Genomic DNA, 23,224 nt, shown 5'->3' with positions numbered 1-23,224 from the left:
ATGTGTTGTTTAGTGTGGTTTCACTACATGGCATATGTTTATGACAGTGTTGGTGTTGTTCATACGGCCACCCTTAGTGTGACCTGTATGGCTGTTGACTAAGTATGCTTCATTCACTTGTACATGGCATGTTCAAAACCAATATGATCATTAAAATTTGTTGTTTAGTGTGGTTTCACTACATGGCACATGTTTATGACAGTGTTGGTGTTCTTCATACGGCCACCCTTAGTGTGACCTGTATGGCTGTTGACTAAGTATGTTTCATTCACTTGTACATGGCATGTTCAAAACCAATATGATCATTAAAATTTGTTGTTTAGTGTGGTTTCACTACATGGCACATGTTTATGACAGTGTTGGTGTTGTTCATACGGCCACCCTTAGTGTGACCTGTATGGCTGTTGACTAAGTATGCTTCATTCACTTGTACATGGCATGTTCAAAACCAATATGATCATTAAAATTGACTATGATCACACAGATTGTTTCATCCATCCATTTTCTACCGCTTATTCCCTTTTGGGGTCGCGGGGGGTGCTGGAGCCTATCTCAGCTACAATCGGGCGGAAGGCGGCGTACACCCTGGGCAAGTCGCCACCTCATCGCAGGGCCAACACAGATAAACAGACAACATTCACACTCACATTCACACACTAGGGCCAATTTTAGTGTTGCCAATCAACCTATCCTTGCATGTGTTTGTTAAATTAACCACACTGTTTTATAAGCCGCACAGTCCAAAACGTAGGAAAAAAGTACAGACATCACACATGGTACGGTTTAGTAAGTAAGAATTGTTTTAGTTATATTGTAAAACTTCCAAAGTAGAAGTACACTCCACAAATTAACCGCACTGTTTTATAAGCCACGCGGTCCAAAGTGTCGGAAAAAAAGTACATACATCACACATGGGACGGATTGTTGGGATTGTTTTAGTTATATTGTAAACTTACGACATTTACAATTTAAGACTATGATCAGCCAATACGGTAAACAAAATGCAGGCGGAAAGTGATAATAATAATCAAAAAACTTCGGAATTTCGCGTCGTTTCTGATTTCAATGCGTAAAAAGACACAAAAAGTGCGTTAACGCCAACACTGACCTAGCTGTAGTTTAAAAATAAAAAATAAAAACATTCACAGGCCTTGTTAACCACTGGCCTTTCCTTGTGTGGCCCTCGCTAGAAGGAAATGTGCTCTGCAAGCCCAGGCTGCAATTCTCCGGAGGCCCCCGGCTCTGGTAAAGGAATCGAATTGACCCAATAACAGTAGAAAAACTATTAAATGTTTTACAACTACGGCCATAAAAGTTGAACTCTTTATTCCGACGTCAGCGATAAATAATCACAATCAAGTCCGTGTTTACCTAAGGCAGGGGTCGGCAACCCAAAATGCTGAAAGAGCCAAATTGGACCAAAAATACAAAAACAAATCTGTCTGGAGCCGCAAAAAATTAAAAGCCATATTACATACAGATGATACAGATAGTGTGTCATGAGATATAAATTGAATTAAGATTACTTAAAGGAAACTAAATGAGCTCAAATATAGCTACAAATGAGGCATAATGATGCAATATGTACATATAGCTAGCCTAAATAGCATGTTAGCATCGATTAGCTTGCAGTCGTGCAGTGACCAAATATGTCTGATTAGCACTCCACACAAGTCAATAACATCAACAAAACTCACCTTTGTGGATTCATGCACAACGTTAAAAGTGTGGTGGACAAAATGAGACAGAAAAAGAAGTGGCATAAAACACGTCCTAGAAAGTCGGAGAAAGTTATACATGTAAACAAACTGCGGTGAGTTCAAGGACCGCCCAAATTAGTAGGACAAAACGGCGCTCGCCAAATACTGGAATCAGTGAAGCATGTTTAATATGAACAGTGTGCTTTATAACATTTAGGGAGGTTTGTGTCATGTTGTCCTCCTACAGCAGGGGTCGGCAACCCGCGGCTCTAGAGCCGCATGCGGCTCTTTAGCGCCGCCCTAGTGGCTCTCTGGAGCTTTTTCAGAAATGTATGAAAAATGGAAAAAGATGAGGGGAAAACAATCTATTTTTTGTTTTAATATGGTTTCTGTAGGAGGACAAACATGACACAAACCTCCCTAATTGTTATAAAGCACACTGTTTATAATAAACATGCTTCACTGATTCGAGTATTTGGCGAGCGCCGTTTTGTCCTACTAATTTTGGCGGTCCTTGAACTCACCGTAGTTTGTTTACATGTGTAACTTTCTAGGACGTGTTTTATGCCACTTCTTTTTCTGTCTCATTTTGTCCACCAAACTTTTAAGGTTGTGCATGAAAGGTGAGTTTTGTTGATGTTATTGACTTGTGTGGAGTGCTCATCAGACATATTTGGTCACTGCATGACTGCAAGCTAATCGATGCTAACATGCTATTTAGGCTAGCTATATGTACATATTGCATCATAATGCCTCATTTGTAGCTATATTTGAGGTCATTTAGTTTCCTTTAAGTCCTCTTAATTCAATTTATATCTCATGACACACTATCTGTATGTAATATGGCTTTTAATTTTTTTGCGGCTCCAGACAGATTTTTTTTGTGTATTTTTGGTCCAATATGGCTCTTTCAACATTTTGGGTTGCCGACCCCTGTCCTACAGAAACCATATAAAAAAAAAAATTAAAAAAAATGTCCCCTCAAATTTTCATACATTTTTGAAAAATCTCCAGAGAGCCACTAGGGCGGCGCTAAAGAGCCGCATACGGCTCTAGAGCCGCGGGTTGCCGACCCCTGACCTAAGGGCACGTTTGCATGGGCGCCTTGCTTGAATATGAACTTTTCTCCTCCTCGTGTGCTACACTTGCAGAACAATGTTGCAATCTGGCAACCGCACGGGCCGCCAAGGCCCCGCGTTTTCACCCCCCTCTCCCCCGGGCTGGTCCAAAGCCGAGGCCCAGTGACACACGCTCATGCCCATAAACAGGGATACGGCCTTCTGGAGAAAATAACCTTGATAATTACTGAGTGCATATAGACCTGCCCACTGCGGGAGGGAGGGGGAGACATAACCATCAGTGCATTCTTCCACGCTGAGTCACGCTGGTGCCGAGTTTCCCTTCAGTCCACGCGGGTGCAGAGGGCTGCCGGCGCCACGCTCATGGCAGAGGACGTTTACGAGCGTTAGGAAAGTGTGCGCAAACCTGCAAAATCAATAAGTGGGGCTTCTGGTCCATCCAACACGATGGAATATGATGCTGTACGAGCACTACAGCTAGAGATGTCCGATAATGGCTTTTTTGCCGATATTCCGATATTGTCCAACTCTTCCGATATCAACCGATACCGATATATACAGTCGTGGAATTAACACATTATTATGCCTAATTTTGTTGTGATGCCCCGCTGGATGCATTAAACAATGTAACAAGGTTTTCCAAAATAAATCAACTCAAGTTATGGAAAAAAAATGCCAACATGGCACTGCCATATTTATTATTGAAGTCACAAAGTGCATTATTTTTTTTTAACATGCCTCAAAACAGCAGCTTGGAATTTGGGACATGCTCTCCCTGAAGAGTTAGTGCTGCAAGGGTTTCTGGGTATTTGTTCTGTTGTGTTTATGTTGTGTTACGGTGCGGATGTTTCTCCCGAAATGTGTTTTGTCATTCTTGTTTGGTGTGGGTTCACAGTGTGGCGCATATTTGTAACAGTGTTAAAGTTGTTTATACGGCCACCCTCAGTGTGACCTGTATGGCTGTTGACCAAGTATGCATTTGCATTCACTTGTGTGTGTGTGTGTGAAAAGCCGTAGATATTATGTGATCAGGCCGGCACGCAAAGGCAGTGCCTTGAAGGTTTATTGGCGCTCTGTACTTCTCCCTACGTCCGTGTACACAGCGGCGTTTTAAAAAGTCATACATTTTACTTTTTGAAACCGATACCGATAATTTCTGATATTACATTTTAAAGCATTTATCGGCCGATAATATCGGCAGTCTGATCTCTAACTACAACCTGATATGAGGAAATTTGACGGATAAAGTAATTTTGATAGTAGGCTAATATAGCTAATATGGACACTTACATCATGTGTTGCCTTCATTATAACACTTATATAAACTTATATAAGACTTTTAAAGTCATTTTGATAGTAGGCTAATAAAGCGTCCGTGTACACAGCGGCGTTTTAAAAAGTCATAAATTTTACTTTTTGAAACCGATACCGATAATTTCTGATATTACATTTTAAAGCATTTATCGGCCGATAATATCGGCAGTCCGATCTCTAACTACAACCTGATATGAGGACATTTGACGGATAAAAGGTGTGAGAATTTTACAATGAATTACCACCAAATTGCAATCACCTTTTGACCCTTAACACACGTGCAATTGTATTAAGATTTTTGTGTAACTTTATTTACAGCAGTGTTTTTCAACCACTGTGCCGCGGCACACTAGTGTGCCGTGAGATACAGTCTGGTGTGCTGTGGGAGATGATCTACAAACCCCGTTTCCATATGAGTTGGGAAATTGTGTTAGATGCAAATATAAACGGAATACAATGATTTGCAAATCAATCAAGACATTTTGATAGTAGGCTATTGTAGCTTATATAGACACTTACATCATGTGTTGCCTTCATTATAACACTTATATAAGACTTTTAAAGTCATTTTGATAGTAGGCTAATATAGCTAATATGGACACTTACATCATGTGTTGCCTTCATTATAACACTTATATAAGACTTTTAAAGTCATTTTGATAGTAGGCTAATATAGCTAATACAGACACTTACATCATGTGTTGCCTTCATTATAACACTTACATAAGACTTTTAAAGTAATTTTGATAGTAGGCTATTGTAGCTAATATAGACACTTGCATTACGTGTTGCCTTCATTATAACACTTATATAAGACTTAAAGTCATTTTGATAGTAGGCTAATATAGCTAATATGGACACTTACATCATGTGTTGCCTTCATTGTAACACTTACATAAGACTTTTATAGTCATTTTGATAGTAGGCTAATATAGACACTTACATCATGTGTTTCCTTCATTATAACACTTATATAAGACTTTTAAAGTCATTTTGATAGTAGGCTAATATAGCTAATATGGACACTTACGTCATGTGTTGCCTTCATTATAACACTTATATAAGACTTTTAAAGTCATTTTGATAGTAGGCTAAAATAGCTAATATGGACACTTACAATCATGTGTTGCCTTCATTATAAAACTTATATAAGACTTTTAAAGTCATTTTGATAGTAGGCTAATATAGCTAAAATGGACACTTACATCATGTGTTGCCTTCATTATAACACTTATATAAGACTTTTAAAGTCATTTTGATAGTAGGCTATTGTTGCTAATATGGACACTTACATCATGTGTTGCCTTCATTATAACACTTATATAAGACTTTTAAAGTCATTTTGATAGTAGGCTAATATAGCTAGTACAGACACTTACATCATGTGTTGCCTTCATTATAACACTTATATAAGACTTTTAAAGTCATTTTGATAGTAGGCTAATATAGACACTTACATCATGTGTTTCCTTCATTATAACACTTATATATGACTTTTAACGTCATTTTGATAGTAGGCTAATATAGACACTTACATCATGTGTTTCCTTCATTATAACACTTATTTAAGACTTTTAAAGTCATTTTGATAGTAGGCTAATATAGCTAGTATGGACACTTACGTCATGTGTTGCCTTCATTATAACACTTATGTAAGGCTTTTAATTTTTTTGCGGCTCCAGACAGATTCGTTTTTTGTATTTTTGCTCCAATATGGCTCTTTCAACGTTCCGGGTTGTTGACCCCTGTTTTGGGGTATTGTTTGTAGAATTTTGGAATAAATCTTGTCACGTAAACCGTGGAAAAAGCGAAGCGCTGTGAATAGTTTCCGGGTGCCCCTGTACGTCGTTTGGAAATATTCCCGTTCGCATTTAAGCCAGCTAGTAATTAGCACCGGCTATGAGCGCTAAGGAAACAGGAGTTCAGAACATTCCATTGAAAGATATTTTGGAAACGACAATAAATCGATCCAAGTAAACGTCGTCGGATGGAATGTAAATCCAGGCAGTTTTTTTTTGGTCTGACGCAGGCTCTCAGTTTCACCCCCCCCCCCCCCCCCGTGCCTTCGCAGTCACCTCCTCGATCCCACGGTGACGCACGCGGCGAGGACACGCACGAGAGCCGTGACTTCATCCTCTCCTCTCTCCAACTCCTCCCTTCCTCGTCGCTCTGTTATCCTTTCTCTATTCCTCCTCAGCCCCTCTAAATATATATATATATATATATATATATATATATATATATATATATATATATATATATATATATATATATATATATATATATATATATTTATTTATATATATATATATATATATATATATATATATATAAATATATATATATATAAATATGTATATATATATATATATATATATTTATATATATATATATTTTTTTTTATATTTATATATATATATATATATATATATATACATATTTATATATATATATATTTATATATAAATATATATATATATATATATATATTTATATATTTATTTATATATATATATATTTATATATAAATATATATATATATATATATATATAAATATGTATATATATATATATTTATATATATATATATATATATATATATATATATATATATATATATAAATATATATATATATATATATATATATATATACATATTTATATATATATATATTTATATATAAATATATATATATATATATATTTTTATATATATATATATATATATATATATATATATATATATATATATATACATATATATATATATATATATATATATATATATATATATACATATTTATATATATATATATTTATATATAAATATATATATATATATATATATATATTTTCTTTTTTTTCTTTTTTTTTTTTCCCATGTGTCCTTTCCCCAGCCAGTGTAATGTCTGGAGTCTGCCGTGTCCTTGGAAGGAAGCCTAATAAGCGCCGACACACGCCGCCGTCTCCGCGCTCCCTCGGCCTATTCTCCAGCGTCGGCCAGCGCACACTAAAGTAAACAAGGACACACACACACACACACACACACACACACACTTACACACTCGCTTCTACGCAACACCGTCCTAGCGTGCTAATTGAGCGGCGTACCAGCCCGCCGAGGACGCCGTCGACGCCAGCCCGCTATCGTTGACCTCCCGCGTGCCAATCGCAACAAATCTGCTCCCGCCATTTGAATGTGGCGAGGAGGGAAAAAAAGCGGTGCAAATTGAAAGCAGAAATCCCCCCGTGGTGTGAGACAAGATGAGCCTCGGAATGAATTATTTAAACGGCAGCCTCCTTTTTTCTTTTTTTTTTTCTGCACGATTCTCGCCTTCTGCTACGTTTAATGGCATCTGTGATGACGCCCGGTGGAGATTAATCCAGATGTAAAGTGTGTGTCTGTGTGTGTGTGTGTGTGTGTGTGTGTGTGTGTGGCCTGCTCACCTCGCTTCTCATGCATCCTGTTGTGTCGCGTGATGGCGACACACACACACACACAAAAGTGCGATAGGGGATTGAGTTTCTCCTTTCCTGGGCTGTAAACAAACAACTAGCCTCCCATTTGTTGTTTCTCTGATGGTGTCGCGTGTCGTACACGCTTTCTACAAACGCGCCGAAAGCTCTCGGCAGCCATGTTTCCTCGCCGGCGGAGTACGCAAACACCTCGTGTGATCAGTGAACGACCGCTTCCTCTTTCGCGTTACTCATGGAAGCGATTATTTAGTTTTTTAACCAATCCGGCTCAAATTTTGCACCAATTGCTCATAAACAATATACAGTCGCAATCAAAAGTTGACATACACTTGTGAAGAACATAATGTCGTGGTTGTTTTGAGTTTCCAATAATTTCTACAACTCGTATTTTTTTGTAATAGAGTGATTGGAGCACATACTTGTTGGTCACAAAAAAACATTCATGAAGTTTGGTTCTTTTACCAAATCTGCTGGTATCTGACATCACATGGGCAAAGATAACTCCCGTTGCCTCAACAGAGCAAAAAGCATCACCCTGGCTTCCACCTGTTCGACCTGCTACCATCGGGCAGGCGCTACAGGTGCATCAGAGCCAGAACAAACAGGCTCAGAGACAGCTTCTTTCCCAGAGCTGTCACCATCTTGAACTCTAATTTATAATAATAATTGACCCCTATACATTATCCTACCCTAATACCCTACTGTGCAATATTACCCTTCGAGTGCAATACGTCCGACACTGATTGTTATTTATTACTCCGGTACTCTTGTCTTGTTCTGTATATTGTACAGTATTTTGTATTTCTATAGTCCATCCATCCATTTTCTACCGCTTATTCCCTTCGGGGTCGCGGGGGGCGCTGGAGCCTATCTCAGCTACAATCGGGCGGAAGGCGGGGTACACCCTGGACAAGTCGCCACCTCATCGCATGGCCAACACAGATAGACAGACAACATTCACACTCACATTCACACACTAGGGCCAATTTAGTGTTGCCAATCAACCTATCCCCAGGTGCATGTCTTTGGAGGTGGGAGGAAGCCGGAGTACCCGGAGGGAACCCACGCAGTCACAGGGAGAACATGCAAACTCCACACAGAAAGATCCCGAGGCCGGGATTAAACTCACGACTACTCAGGACCTTCGTATTGTGAGGCAGACGCACTAACACCTCTGCCACCCTGCTGCCAAGTTTGGTTCATTTATGAATTTATTATGGGTCTACTGAAAATGTGAGCAAATCTGCTGGTATCTGACATCACATGGACAAAGATAACTCCCGTTGCCTCAACAGAGCAAAAAGCATCACCCTGGCTTCCACCTGTTCGACCTGCTACCTTCGGGCAGGCGCTACAGGTGCATCAGAGCCAGAACAAACAGGCTCAGAGACAGCTTCTTTCCCAGAGCTGTCACCATCTTGAACTCTAATTTATAATAATAATTGACCCCTATACAATATTCTACCCTAATACCCTACTGTGCAATATTACCCTTCGAGTGCAATACGTCCGACACTGATTGTTATTTATTACTCCGGTACTCTTGTCTTGTTCTGTATATTGTACAGTATTTTGTATTTCTATAGTCCATCCATCCATTTTTCTACCGCTTATTCCCTTCGGGGTCGCGGGGGGCGCTGGAGCCTATCTCAGCTACAATCGGGCGGAAGGCGGTGTACACCCTGGACAAGTCGCCACCTCATCGCAGGGCCAACACAGATAGACAGACAACATTCACACTCACATTCACACACTAGGGCCAATTTAGTGTTGCCAATCAACCTATCCCCAGGTGCATGTCTTTGGAGGTGGGAGGAAGCCGGAGTACCCGGAGGGAACCCACGCAGTCACAGGGAGAACATGCAAACTCCACACAGAAAGATCCCGAGGCCGGGATTGAACTCACGATTACTCAGGACCTTCGTATTGTGAGGCAGACGCACTAACACCTCTGCCACCCTGCTGCCAAGTTTGGTTCATTTATGAATTTATTATGGGTCTACTGAAAATGTGAGCAAATCTGCTGGTATCTGACATCACATGGACAAAGATAACTCCCGTTGCCTCAACAGAGCAAAAAGCATCACCCTGGCTTCCACCTGTTCGACCTGCTACCTTCGGGCAGGCGCTACAGGTGCATCAGAGCCAGAACAAACAGGCTCAGAGACAGCTTCTTTCCCAGAGCTGTCACCATCTTGAACTCTAATTTATAATAATAATTGACCCCTATACAATATTCTACCCTAATACCCTACTGTGCAATATTACCCTTCGAGTGCAATACGTCCGACACTGATTGTTATTTATTACTCCGGTACTCTTGTCTTGTTCTGTATATTGTACAGTATTTTGTATTTCTATAGTCCATCCATCCATTTTCTACCGCTTATTCCCTTCGGGGTCGCGGGGGGCGCTGGAGCCTATCTCAGCTACAATCGGGCGGAAGGCGGTGTACACCCTGGACAAGTCGCCACCTCATCGCAGGGCCAACACAGATAGACAGACAACATTCACACTCACATTCACACACTAGGGCCAATTTAGTGTTGCCAATCAACCTATCCCCAGGTGCATGTCTTTGGAGGTGGGAGGAAGCCGGAGTACCCGGAGGGAACCCACGCAGTCACAGGGAGAACATGCAAACTCCACACAGAAAGATCCCGAGGCCGGGATTGAACTCACGATTACTCAGGACCTTCGTATTGTGAGGCAGACGCACTAACACCTCTGCCACCGTGCTGCCAAGTTTGGTTCATTTATGAATTTATTATGGGTCTACTGAAAATGTGAGCAAATCTGCTGGTATCTGACATCACATGGACAAAGATAACTCCCGTTGCCTCAACAGAGCAAAAAGCATCACCCTGGCTTCCACCTGTTCGACCTGCTACCATCGGGCAGGCGCTACAGGTGCATCAGAGCCAGAACAAACAGGCTCAGAGACAGCTTCTTTCCCAGAGCTGTCACCATCTAGAACTCTAATTTATAATAATAATTGACCCCTATATATTATCCTACCCTAATACCCTACTGTGCAATATTACCCTTCGAGTGCAATACGTCCGACACTGATTGTTATTTATTACTCCGGTACTCTTGTCTTATTCTGTATATTGTACAGTATTTTGTATTTCTATAGCGTTTTGTATATTGTACAGGATTGCTTATTATTCTTATCGGATAGTAGTCTGTTTATTTCAATTGTTAGTTTTTTTCTTTATTGCCTGTTGTGTAATTTATTTTATTTTATTATTTATTTATTTTTACCTCATATTTGTTCCCGCTACCGCACCTTAAATTGGAGTCCTTAATCCCGTTATATGCAAATATAATGACTATAAAGTCCATTCTATTCTATCTATTCTATTCAATAAGACCTTCTGGAGGAAAGTTCTGTGGTCAGATGAAACAAAAATTGAGCTGTTTGGCCACAATACCCAGCAATATGTTTGGAGGAGAAAAGAACAAACAGGAACACCAAACCTACCGTCAAGCATGGTGGTGGTAGTACACACTGATGTTGGTCGAGAAGGCCTGGCTCTCAGTCTCTGTTCCAATTCATCCCAAAGGTGTTCTATCGGGTTCAGGTCAGGACCCTGTGCAGGCCAGTCAAGTTCATCCGCACCAGACTCTGTCATGCATGTCTTTATGGACCTTGCTTTGTGCACTGGTGCACAGTCATGCTGGAAGAGGAAGGGGCCCGCTCCAAACTGTTCCCACAAGGTTGGGAGGATGGAATTGTCCAAAATGTTTTGGTATTCTGGAGCATTCAAAGTTCCTTTCACTGGAACTAAGGGGCCAAGCCCAACCCCTGAAAAACAAACCCATACCATAATTCCTCCTCCACCAAATTTCACACTCGATACAATGCAGTCCGCTGACCCCTCTCTGTCAGTTTACGTGGCCTACCACTTGGTGGCTGAGTTGCTGTTGTTCCCAAACTCTTCCATTTTCTTATAATAAAGCCGACAGTTGACTTACCTTAGCTAAAGCTAAATATTACTCAAATCTCATCCACCTCAACAAAAACGACCCTAAATTGTTGTTTAGTACAGTAGCATCGCTAACCCAACAAGGGACTCTTCCCAATAGCTCCACCCACTCGGCAGATGACTTTATGAATTTCTTTAATAAGAAAACTGAACTCATTAGAAAGGAGATTAAACAAAGAAAACAAAGTAAAGTTGTCTTTATTTTTAAGTTATTGTGCCGTGATTTTACCAGTCCGGACCACTTGGGAGTACATTTTTACTCCATGTGGGCCCCGATCTAAAATGAGTTTGACACCCTTGCTCTAGAGTGTAAACCTCGATTAGAAGCGCTCACCAAATTACTTCCTAAGACGCGCCAAGCTTTTTCTTCGTGCTTAAGTGCCCTCTCTCCGTTTCCCCATATCCCAGTGTGAAATTACAATATCAGATGGTATTTAGTTAATTAAAAGCCATATGACTAATTTAATTGGACTGGCGGAGGCGTATTTATCTTGCTGGTGTTAGCGGTAATTAAATGTCGCCTGTAAAGATATTTAGGGCCGCCTTGTGCTGGCGTGCACGTTCATCCAGCGGACTGGCGTGGTTTTCACAATAAAACGTCACGAAGGGGTGCGCGTTCAAATGTTTTAAGAGACGGGCCTGAAGTGGAGACGATGAAAGACTTAACTGACAGCTGCTTTGGCAAGGCGACAACGCTAGAAACATCAACTTGCATTTTGTCATTTCAAGTGTTTTATGTGTGATATTTGTCAGGGATTAGAGGGGCCACGTTCTCCCCAGCTCTGTCAGTCCTTGTTAGACGCCTACAATCTGTCAGACGCGCGACACGGGTGCTTTATTACATCTCGATAAACGATGCCACCTAGAGTCTTGTGTTCCTATCACCGAGAACCAGATTGTGTGCTTTTTTGTTGTTGTTTTTGTTGTTTGTTTGTTTGTGTGTCACACTTGCCTGATGCGTTTGGCTTTGTTTCGTTTCAGACGTGGGGCCGGGGGCCTGTGATCGATGAGGATTAAGGAGCGGATTTTGTCAAAACCGAACGCAGGAACGCCCTCCTCCACTGGTAAGGATCCTGGTTTTACCACCTACTGCTGTGTACCCTTCCATCCATGTCTGGATGAGGCTTGTTCCTGGGAGGAAGAACTGTGCTTGTAAACAAACGTAATTATAATAATAATAATAATTATTATTATTATAGAGCAGTGGTTCTTAACCTTGTTGGAGGTACCAAACCCCATCAGTTTCATATGCGCATTCACCGAACCCTTCTTTAGTGAAAATATATATATATATTTTTTCAAATTCAAGACAAAGTTATATGTTTTTGGTAACATTTTAGTATGGGGAACATATTCTAAGTAACAAAGACTTAATTTAGAGTTATTTGGTTAGGGTTTTATGGACAGAATTTCTAGGCGCAGTCAAGGCGTTGAGGGGATCTGGTTTGGTGGCTGCAGGATTAGGTCTCTGCTTTTTGCGGATGATGTGGTCCTGATGGCTTCATCTGGCCAGGATCTTCAGCTCTCGCTGGATCGGTTCGCAGCCGAGTGTGAAGCGACTGGGATGAGAATCAGCACCTCCAAGTCCGAGTCCATGGTTCTCGCCCGGAAAAGGGTGGAGTGCCATCTCCGGGTTGGGGAGGAGACCCTGCCCCAAGTGGAGGAGTTCAAGTACCTCAGAGTCTTGTTCACGAGTGGAGGAAGAGTGGATCGTGAGATCGACAGGCGGATCGGTGCGGCATCTTCAGTAATGCGGACGCTGTATCGATCCGTTGTGGTGAAGAAGGAGCTGAGCCGGAAGGCAAAGCTCTCAATTTACCGGTCTATCTACGTTCCCATCCTCACCTATGGTCAGTAGCTTTGGGTTATGACCGAAAGGACAAGATCACGGGTACAAGCGGCTGAAATTAGTTTCCTCCGCCGGGTGGCGGGGCTCTCCCTTAGAGATAGGGTGAGAAGCTCCGTCATCCGGGGGGAGCTCAAAGTAAAGCCGCTGCTCCTCCACATCGAGAGGAGCCAGATGAGGTGGTTTGGGCATCTGGTCAGGATGCCACCCGAACGCCTCCCTAGGGAGGTGTTTAGGGCACGTCCAACCGGTAGGAGGCCACGGGGAAGACCCAGGACACGTTGGGAAGACTATGTCTCCCGGCTGGCCTGGGAACGCCTCGGGATCCCCCGGGAGGAGCTGGACGAAGTGGCTGGGGAGAGGGAAGTCTGGGCTTCCCTGCTTAGGCTGTTGCCCCCGCGACCCGACCTCGGATAAGCGGAAGAAGATGGATGGATGGATGGATGGATGGTTAGGGTTAGGGTCAGGGTTAGAGGGTTAGGGTTATAATAAGGCCATGCCGAATAAGGCATTAATAAGTACTTAATAAAGACTAGTTAAGAGCCAATATGTTACTAATTTGCATGTTAATAAGCAACTAATTAATGGTGAATATGTTCCCCATACTAAAGTGTTACCATGTTTTTTTACTGGTGCACAAAATGAACCGTGCATGAACATCACCTTGTTCAAAGAACAAAACCAACACAGTGCATAAACTCACAACAAATTACACACCTGCAAATCAGTCAGCTGTTGCCGTATCCGTAATACGCCGATAGGGAGAAGTTTTTATTTACACGATGAGTCGGGTGTGTCTCGACCTCCGCCGAACCCCTGAGGCCGACTCACCGAACACCTAGGGTTCGATCGAACCCAGGTTATTATTAGTATTTATTTTTATTGAAAAAATGGTTTGATAATATATATTTTTGCACAATATTTAAGTTAACATAATTTGCGATTACATGGAGTACATATATTTTTTTCTCCCAAAATAGAAAGACAGAATACATTTAGTAAGAAAAGTTACAGTACTTTATTTATACAAATTATTTCCAGGCTTTCGAGGGCCGAATAAAATGAAGTGGCGGGCCACATCTGGCCCCCGGGCCTTGAGTTCGACACCTGCGCACCATGCAGTGGAAAAGCAGCACTGCGGAATTGAGACTTTTTGTTCCCCCCCGCTTTGGTTCGGGCCGCCGCGCGAGAAAATGTTGACAGAGTAATTTGTGTTTGTGCACAACAGCATCAAAAACGCTGCAAGGTGAATAATTTTTGGTGGCATCTGCACATTGTGCAATATGCTAATGAGCTAAACTGCAAAAAGCCAGATTGCCAGGAGTGAGAAGGGTGGGTGGGGAGTGGAAGGGTTAGGTGGAGTGGGGGGGGGAAGGAAGGAACAGACGGAGGCCCGACGTAAATTATGGATGCAACCTGCGATTTCCAAGAGGAGAAAGAAGGTTGCGATGGAACCTCAAGTCATGCATATCAGATTACGCATTTACTACATTTTCTTAGCATGGTCCATGAGCAAACTTGTGTGCAATCTGGATTGTGTGTGTGTGTGTGTGTGTGTGTGAGTGTGTGTGTTCTTGTATTTCTACCTTTCTTGGGACATCAACAAGGAAAAGTACCTTCCATATGAGGACCGGCGAACAAGTTAGGACATAAATCATGGTCCCAATACGGAAAACCATTGCATCTAATAGAGAGCCAAACACTAGAGTCCGTGAACATTGCTCCAAAGTCAGGATTTTTTGTTCATTTTAATGTGCATACAAAAGTAAACATTGACAGGTGCAAAGGCAGCAATATATGATAAAAAAAGCTAAAGAAGGACTGCCCTATTCCATCCATACATTTTCTACCGCTTGTCCCTTTCGGGGTCACGGGGGGGAGCCTAAACCCGCCAGGTGAACAGCTGGTCCGTGACTCGTTTGTCATTACAAATAAAATCTATAAGATCTCATTTGCACCCCTGGTAGTGAAATCTATCAAAATAAGGGTGGTCCCAACAAAGGAGGGATTTTAAAAAATTGACTGTGTGTCGGTTTTAAAAGTGCTCCCCCTCTGGTCAACATATGAAACAACAAGTGTGTGTATCATTTTGAATAGTTTAACCTCAAAATTTAGTGTATTTTACTGGAAATGGAAAAACAGTACTGCTGTTTTCATGGTAAAGAAAAAAAAGACAACTCAGTTGCCAGAATTTTACTGTAAAGTGTACATTTGTTTTTTTGCTGTAAAAAAAAAAAAAAGAAAAAGAATTTTACAGTAAAATTTTGGCATCCCCAGATGCTTTTAACAATTTTATGCATTTTATTAGTAGATTCAAAAAAAAAAAAAAAGTTAAAAAACAATATGGTAAGTTGCAATAATTTCACCTCAAAATGTAGTGTATATTACTGTAAATGGAAAAACAGTACTGCTTTTTTTATGGTAAAAAAAAAAAAAAAAAAGGCTGCTAAATTGCCAGAATTTTACTGCAAAATGTACATTTGATTTTTTTTTACTGTAAATTAAAAAAACAAAACTGCAATTTTACAGTAAAATTTTGGCACCTGGGCTGCCAGTTTGTTTATTTTCTGTAGATTTTTCCATGTATTACTGTAAATGCCAAAACAACAACAATAATAATAATAATAATAATAGATTTTATTTGTAAAAAGCACTTTACATTGAGTAAACAACCTCAAAGTGCTACAGTGTATTAAAAAAAAAAAAAAAAACATTAAAAAGATAATAAAAAAAAATAAAAAACTAGAACAGCCAAATAGCTAAAACTAATATGCATATATCTTAAAAAAAAAAGAAGGCTTTTTTTTAAAAAGAAGGCTTTTTAACCTTTTTTAAAAGCATCCACAGTCTGTGGTGCCCTCAGGTGGTCAGGGAGAGCATTCCACAGACAGTTTATCACAGTAAAAAAAGTACTGTCTTTTTTTATTTTATTTGAAGTGCTCCCCCTCTGGCTAACATATGTAATAACAAGTGTGTGTAAGAAATTGAAATGCGCCCCCTTTGGCCAAAATTCATCTAAAAAAATAAATAAATATGTATATATATATATATATATATATGTATATATATATATACAAAGCTTACTTTTTTTATATTTGCATAGTATGTATATAATATTAATGTTGTAAATACAAATCTTTATATATCTAGAAAGGGTGGTCCTAAAGAGGTAGGCATTTTTTGGAGGTCTCAATAAGGTAAGAAATACATGAATGTATGTGTGTGTGTGTGTGTGTGTGTGTGTGTGTGTGTGTGTGTGTGTGTGTGTGTGTGTGTGTGTGTGTGTGTGTGTGTGCGAGAGAGCGAGCAAAAAGAGGAAGCACTTACACATTCATCCATGTCAAGTCGCGTGGGGCTGAGCACTCAAGCGTCCTCTCAAGTCAATATGACGTGTGTCCAAAGCCCGGTTGACTTTTTTTCCCTGCGCTGTTGTGTTGCATTGTGTTTGATTGCGTGCCTCGTGTTTGTGTCTGCACTCACCCGCACGGCACCCACACATCAGGCGAGTCTTGGCACACAATGCCCCCACTCCCGGGATGCTTCTGTGGCACACATGACACCGAGGACGCACAGGATGCTCGCTGCTGGTGCTCGCTTCCTTTAATTAGAACGCTTTTGACTCGTTAGGCGTTTTTTTGCCTGCTTGTGCATTTCAACAAAGTAAAGAGGAGGGGGGGGGGGGGATAACGCACCATTGCCTCGGATAATAGATCCGTTCATCAGCAGCATCACTTTGCAATAGGCGACGTTTCCACCGAGCACTACGGTTCAGCTCGGTATGGCATGTACTGTATTTTCCGGGCCATAAGGCACACCGGTTTATAAGGCGCATGGCCGATGAGCGGGTCTATTCAGGTCTATTTTCATATATATATATATTTCACATATACAAACCCCGTTTCCATATGAGTTGGGAAATTGTGTTAGATGTAAATATAAACGGAATACAATGATTTGCAAATCCTTTTCAAGCCATATTCAATTGAATGCACTACAAAGACAACATATTTGATGTTCAAACTCATAAACTTGTTTTTTTTTTTGCAAATAATAATTAACTTAGAATTTCATGGCTGCAACACGTGCCAAAGTAGTTGGGAAAGTGCAGTTCACCACTGTGTTACATGGCCTTTCCTTTTAACAACACTCAGTAAACGTTTGGGAACTGAGGAGACACATTTTTTAAGCTTCTCAGGTGGAATTCGTTCCCATTCTTGCTTGATGTACAGCTTAAGTTGTTCAACAGTCCGGGGGTCTCCGTTGTGGTATTTTAGGCTTCATAATGCGCCACACATTTTCAATGGGAGACAGGTCTGGACTACAGGCAGGCCAGTCTAGTACCCGCACTCTTTTACTATGAAGCCATGTTGATGTAACACATGGCTTGGGATTGTCTTGCTGAAATAAGCAGGGGCGTCCATGGTAATGTTGCTTGGATGGCAACATATGTTGCTCCAAAACCTGTATGTACCTTTCAGCATCAATGGCCCCTTCACAGATGTTTACCGTATTTTCCGGACCATAGGGCGCATTATAAGGCGCACTGCCGATGAGCGGGTCCATTCAGGTCTTTTTTCATACAAAAGACGCACCGGATTATAAGGCGCATTAAAAGGGTCATATTATTATGATTTTTTTCTAAAAGTAAAACTCTTCCTTGTGGTCTACATAACATGTAATAGTAGAGTTTTGGTCAAAATGTTGCATAGATGATGTTTTACAGATCATCTTCAAGTCGCTTTCTGACAGTCGCTTCAGGATGCGCCGTTTTGTAGGCGGTCTTATTTACGTGGCTCACCTTCGACAGCTTCTTCTCTTTGTTGTAGCGGTGTAGCGTGCAAGGACGGGAGTGGAAGAAGTGTCAAAAGATGGCGCTAACTGTTTTAATGACATTCAGACTTTACTTCAATCAATAACGGAGCAGCGTCTCCTAATCCGTGGCTCACTAGAAATGTGTCCCCTGAAAAAACGTCCGACCGTAACTCTCTAATAACTAACCTTGGGTGAATAATGTAAACTCACTACACCGGTATGTTTTAGCGCTTCCATGGCGAGATATAAGTTAGAACTTTACAGTACTTTGTATTAGAAATGGCAACAGCAGAGGATGTTTTCAGGTGACTACCTCTTGAAGCTCATCGAGACAATGCCAAGAGTGTGCGAAAAAGTAATCAGAGCAAAGGGTGGCTATTTTGAAGAAAGTTGAATATAAAACATGTTTTCAGTTATTTCACCTTTTTGTCAGGTTTGTCACTGACAGTTCAGTTATGTTTTGAGTTTTTCCTCTGTCTGTCTTTATTTCCTGTAAGGGCTCTTATTTTGTCTTTATTTCCTGCTTGTAGCCCTGAGTGCTTTTTCCCCTCAGTTGTGGCTGATTGGCACCTGGCCACACCTGGTGTCAATCAGCCAGCTACTATTTAGTCCTGCTTTGCCCTCCAGTCAGTGCTGGAGTATTGTCGTTGTCGCTACTACCTGTCATTTATACTTGTCGTTGTAGCTGTGTCTACTTCTGTTCACTTTGCTCATGCCATAGTCTCGTTTCTTGCCATGCAAGTGTTTGTTTTTTCACGTCACAGTAAGTGTAGTTTTTCATGTCCATAGTTTCTGTCTAAGTGTTAGTTTTGTTCATAGCCAAGTTTGTTTGTACCCTTGTGTTTGTTTTTTGGTTATAGTGTTAAATTAAATCCTGTTTTCCTGCATCTTGGGGTTCGTCACCAACACAATCGGACACTTTTTTTTGTTAAGTACATCACTCCACATGTGATTATTCATAGTTTTGATGCCTTCAGTGACAATCTACAATGTAAATAGTCATGAAAATAAAGAAAATGCATTGAATGAGAACTTTTGGCGTGTACTGTATATATAAACAAATATGTATAAGTGTATATATATACATATATATATATATATATATATATATATATATATATATATATATATATATATATATATATATATATATATATATGTATACAGTTGTGGTCATATGTTTACATACACTTGTAAAGAACATCATGTCATGCTGTCTTGAGTTTCCAATAATTTCTACAACTCATATTTTTTTGTGATAGAGTGATTGGAGCACATACTTGTTGGTCACAAAAAAACATTCATGAAGTTTGGTTCTTTTATGAATTTATTATGGGTCTACTGAAAATGTGCTGGGTCAAAAGTATACATACAGCAATGTTAATATTTGCTTACATGTCCTTTGGCAAGTTTCACTGCAATAAGGCGCTTTTGGTGTCATGATCCGTGTCCCGGATCATGTTTTGTTATGTTCTGTTAGTTTTGGACTCCCTGAGTTCCTGTTTGTGCACTTATGGGTTTGTTTTAGTCTCCATGGGGATTAATTGGGTTCACCTGCCTCTGGTTCGTGGTCAGCACGCTCAGCTGCTGTCAACCAATAATCAGAGAGCTATTTATTCACCTTGCTCGTGACGCTCAGTCTGGCTTCATTGTTTGCTTCTTACCACAGTTAAGTGAGTATTCCTTATCTCTAGTCTATGCCAAGTGTTAACTTTAGCGTCCAGTGCGATCGGCATGTTGTCCCTTTGGCTTGTTTTCTGTTTTTGTACTTCTTTGATTTAAAAAAATAAATTATGTTCCTACCTGCACGTCCTGTCCGGAGTGATCTGTTTGCATCCCGGGATATCGAATCCGGCAGTAAGATGCGACCCAATCGTGACATTTGGTAGCCATCCACAAGCTTCTGGTTGGATTTTTGACCACTCTTCTTGACAAAATTGGTGCAGTTCAGCTAAAATTGTTGGTTTTCTGACATGGACTTGTTTCTTCAGCATTGTCCACCATGGACACCTCTGGTCCCAAGCATCTTAACATAAAACTAACTCGTGTTAGGCCATTCTAAAACCTTAATTCTAGCCTGATTTAGCCATTCCTTTACCACTTTTGACGTGTGTTTGGGGTCATTCTCCTGTTGGAACACCCAACTGCGCCCAAGACCCAACCTCCGGGCTGATGATTTTAGGTTGTCCTGAAGAATTTGGAGGTAATCCTCCTTTTTCGTTGTCCCATTTACTCTCTGTAAAGCACCAGTTCCATTGGCAGCAAAACAGGCCCAGAGCATAATACTACCACCACCATGCTCGATGGTAGGAATGCTGTTCCTGACCTTTTCTCCTCCAAACATATTGCTGGGTATTGTGGCCAAACAGCTCAATTTTTGTTTCATCTCACATCACGTGGACAAAGATAAGACCTTCTGGAGGATAGTTCTGTGGTCTAATTGACGACATTGTTGCACTTTGTCCTCCTTTATTGTTGTATTGGCATTTCTGCTTCTTTCTAAACCCACCTTTCATCGGGCTCGGCCCTAGTGTGTATTTTGGCCTGCGGTGTTCCGAGAGTTTCCCCAAGAAACGGAGCGGAGCCAGGTGGCACTTGAAAGCGAGACGTGTGAATGGGTTCATAAACGACGGAGCTGTCCCCCGGTCTGGCCCTCTGTGTGTGTGCAAATGTGTGCTAATGTGCAAAGTAGGTCATTTATTTGGAGCATACTGTAGTGTGCAGCTCTTACACAGTGGGGGGACATCATTCCACAGACACATCGCCTGATTCGGGCTTTACTCTGCTGATATGTTGTTAATATGTGGAGAATAACACGCCAGAAGGGGGGGAGGACTTTAGGATGCTGTGTTATGTGAGAGGTGAGAAGGGGCCACGGCGGGTTCGGAGGCAGCATCAGTAACCACAACGTCAGATAGCAGCCTAAAAAAAAAAATCAGACAAAATCAGATTACCAAACAAACAACTAAGAGGATTATTTCTGATCTCTCTTTTTTTTTTCGCCATCAGATGGACATTAAATCTGCAGTCTATAAAATCCCCACAAATGATTTTCTATTGGACTTCACAGCCCTCATTTTCTGCTCTCATATTTTGGATGGGAGCTTTTCTGTGCCGGCGTGAACTCTGCCCTTTTGTTCCGCCTCCAGAAATTGCTTCTCTAAACAGGGCTATCGCGTCGCTCTTTAAAAATATCTTGGCGCGGTGCGACTATATCTGACCTCCGATCAGATGCTCTGCTCCGCGGGCCGGCGAGCCCGCCGCCCGCCGTGGTTTTATTATTGCGCTAAAACCGGCCACAACCATCTTAATTAATAGAATTACAACGGATTGATTGATTGATTGAGACTTTTATTAGTAGGTTGCACAGTGAAGTACATATTCCGTACAATTGACCACTAAATGGTAACACCCGAATAAGTTTTGTTTTGTTTAAGTCGGGGTCCACTTAAATTGATTCATGATACAGATATATACTATCATATATACCAGTGATTTTCAACCACTGGTATATACCATTGATTTGAAAAAAATATTTTTTGGACCAATTAGGTGAAGTTGCATAATTTCCCACGGCACACCAGACAATATCTCACGGCACACTAGTGTACAGCAAGGCATACTTGGTCAACAACCACACAGGTTACACTGACGGTGTCGGTATAAAAAAAACAACTTTAACACTCTTACTAATAATGCGCCACACTGTGAACCCACACCAAACAAGAATGACAAACACATTTCGGGAGAACATCTGCACCGTAACACAACATAAACACAACAGGACAAATACCCAGAATCCCATGCAGCCCTAACTCTTCCGGGCTACATTATACACCCCGCTACCAAACCCCGCCCACCTCAACCGACGCATAGAGGAGGGGTGTATAATGTATCCCGGAAGAGTCAGGGCTGCATGGGATTCTGGGTATTTGTTCTGTTGTGTTTATGTTGTGTTAATGTGCAGATGTTCTCCCGAAATGTGTTTGTCATTTTTTTTGGTTTTGGTTCAAAGTGTGGCGCATTATTAGTAAGAGTGTTAAAGTTGTTTTATATGGTCACCGTCAGTGTAACTTGTGTGGCTGTTGACCAAGTATGCATTGCTGTCGCATATATCAAGAGATTGGGCTGGCACGCTGTTAATACAAATTGTAGAGGGTGGTAAATGCTGTACCATCATGATACGCCCTTATTATTATTGTAAGAGTGAAAATCGGAGAATATTAATCCCGAGAGTTATCTGCTAGAGGCACTGAAATCCGGAAGTCTCCCGGGAAAATCGGGCGGGTCGGCAAGTAAGCTGCTGAGCCGCATCAGAGTGATCAAAGAGCCGCATGCGGCTCCGGAGCCGCGGGTTGCCGACCCCTGGCTTAAACCAAAAAATAACAAGGCAAGTCCCGCTAGGAAAAGGCACTGAAGCATAGGAATGGCTATGTAAAACACAAGTAAAACAGAACTGGCGACAAAGTCAACAAACACAGAATGCTGGACGACAGCAAAAACTTACAGCGTGTGGAGCAAAGAGGACGTCCACAAAGCACATCCCGTACATGACATGACAATCAACAATGTCTCCACATAGAAGGATAGCGTAGGCACAACTTAAAGAGTCTTGATTGCGAAAACAAAGCAGGTGTGGGCAATAGCACTCAAAGGAAGGCGTGAAGCTGCTACAGGAGAACATCAACAAAACAGGAAGGGTCACCAAAATAACAGCGCAAGACAAGAACTAAAGCACAACACACAGGAAACAACAACGAACTCAAAATAAGGCACTACAACCTGGTGGAGTTTCATTGTTCAACCTTTTCTGCTGGTGGTGTGCCTCCATATTTTTTTTATGAAAAAAATGTGCCTTGGCTCAAAAAAGGTTGAAAAACACTGATATATACTATCATCATCATACATTCATCACACAAGATAATCATCAGGGTGTATACATTGAATTATTTACATTATTTACATTTCGGGGTGTGGGAAGGGGGGTTAGGTTTGGTTGTTATC

At 41.0% G+C, this 23,224-nt stretch overlaps 1 protein-coding gene across 1 annotated transcript in view; it reads left to right on the top strand.

The window, feature by feature from the left end:
- zmiz1a (zinc finger, MIZ-type containing 1a) overlaps window positions 1-23,224 on the top strand; it is a 564,484-nt gene that overhangs the window by 343,722 nt on the left and 197,538 nt on the right. The window contains exon 5 of the mRNA XM_061937708.1: window positions 12,544-12,626. The gene's annotated coding sequence lies outside the window, so the exon portion shown is untranslated. The remainder of the gene's footprint in view (window positions 1-12,543; window positions 12,627-23,224) is intronic.

Source organism: Nerophis lumbriciformis, linkage group LG02 (genome assembly GCF_033978685.3).
Source record: "Nerophis lumbriciformis linkage group LG02, RoL_Nlum_v2.1, whole genome shotgun sequence".
NCBI classification, from domain to species: Eukaryota; Metazoa; Chordata; class Actinopteri; order Syngnathiformes; family Syngnathidae; genus Nerophis; species Nerophis lumbriciformis.
This window is presented reverse-complemented; position numbering and strand designations above follow the sequence as displayed.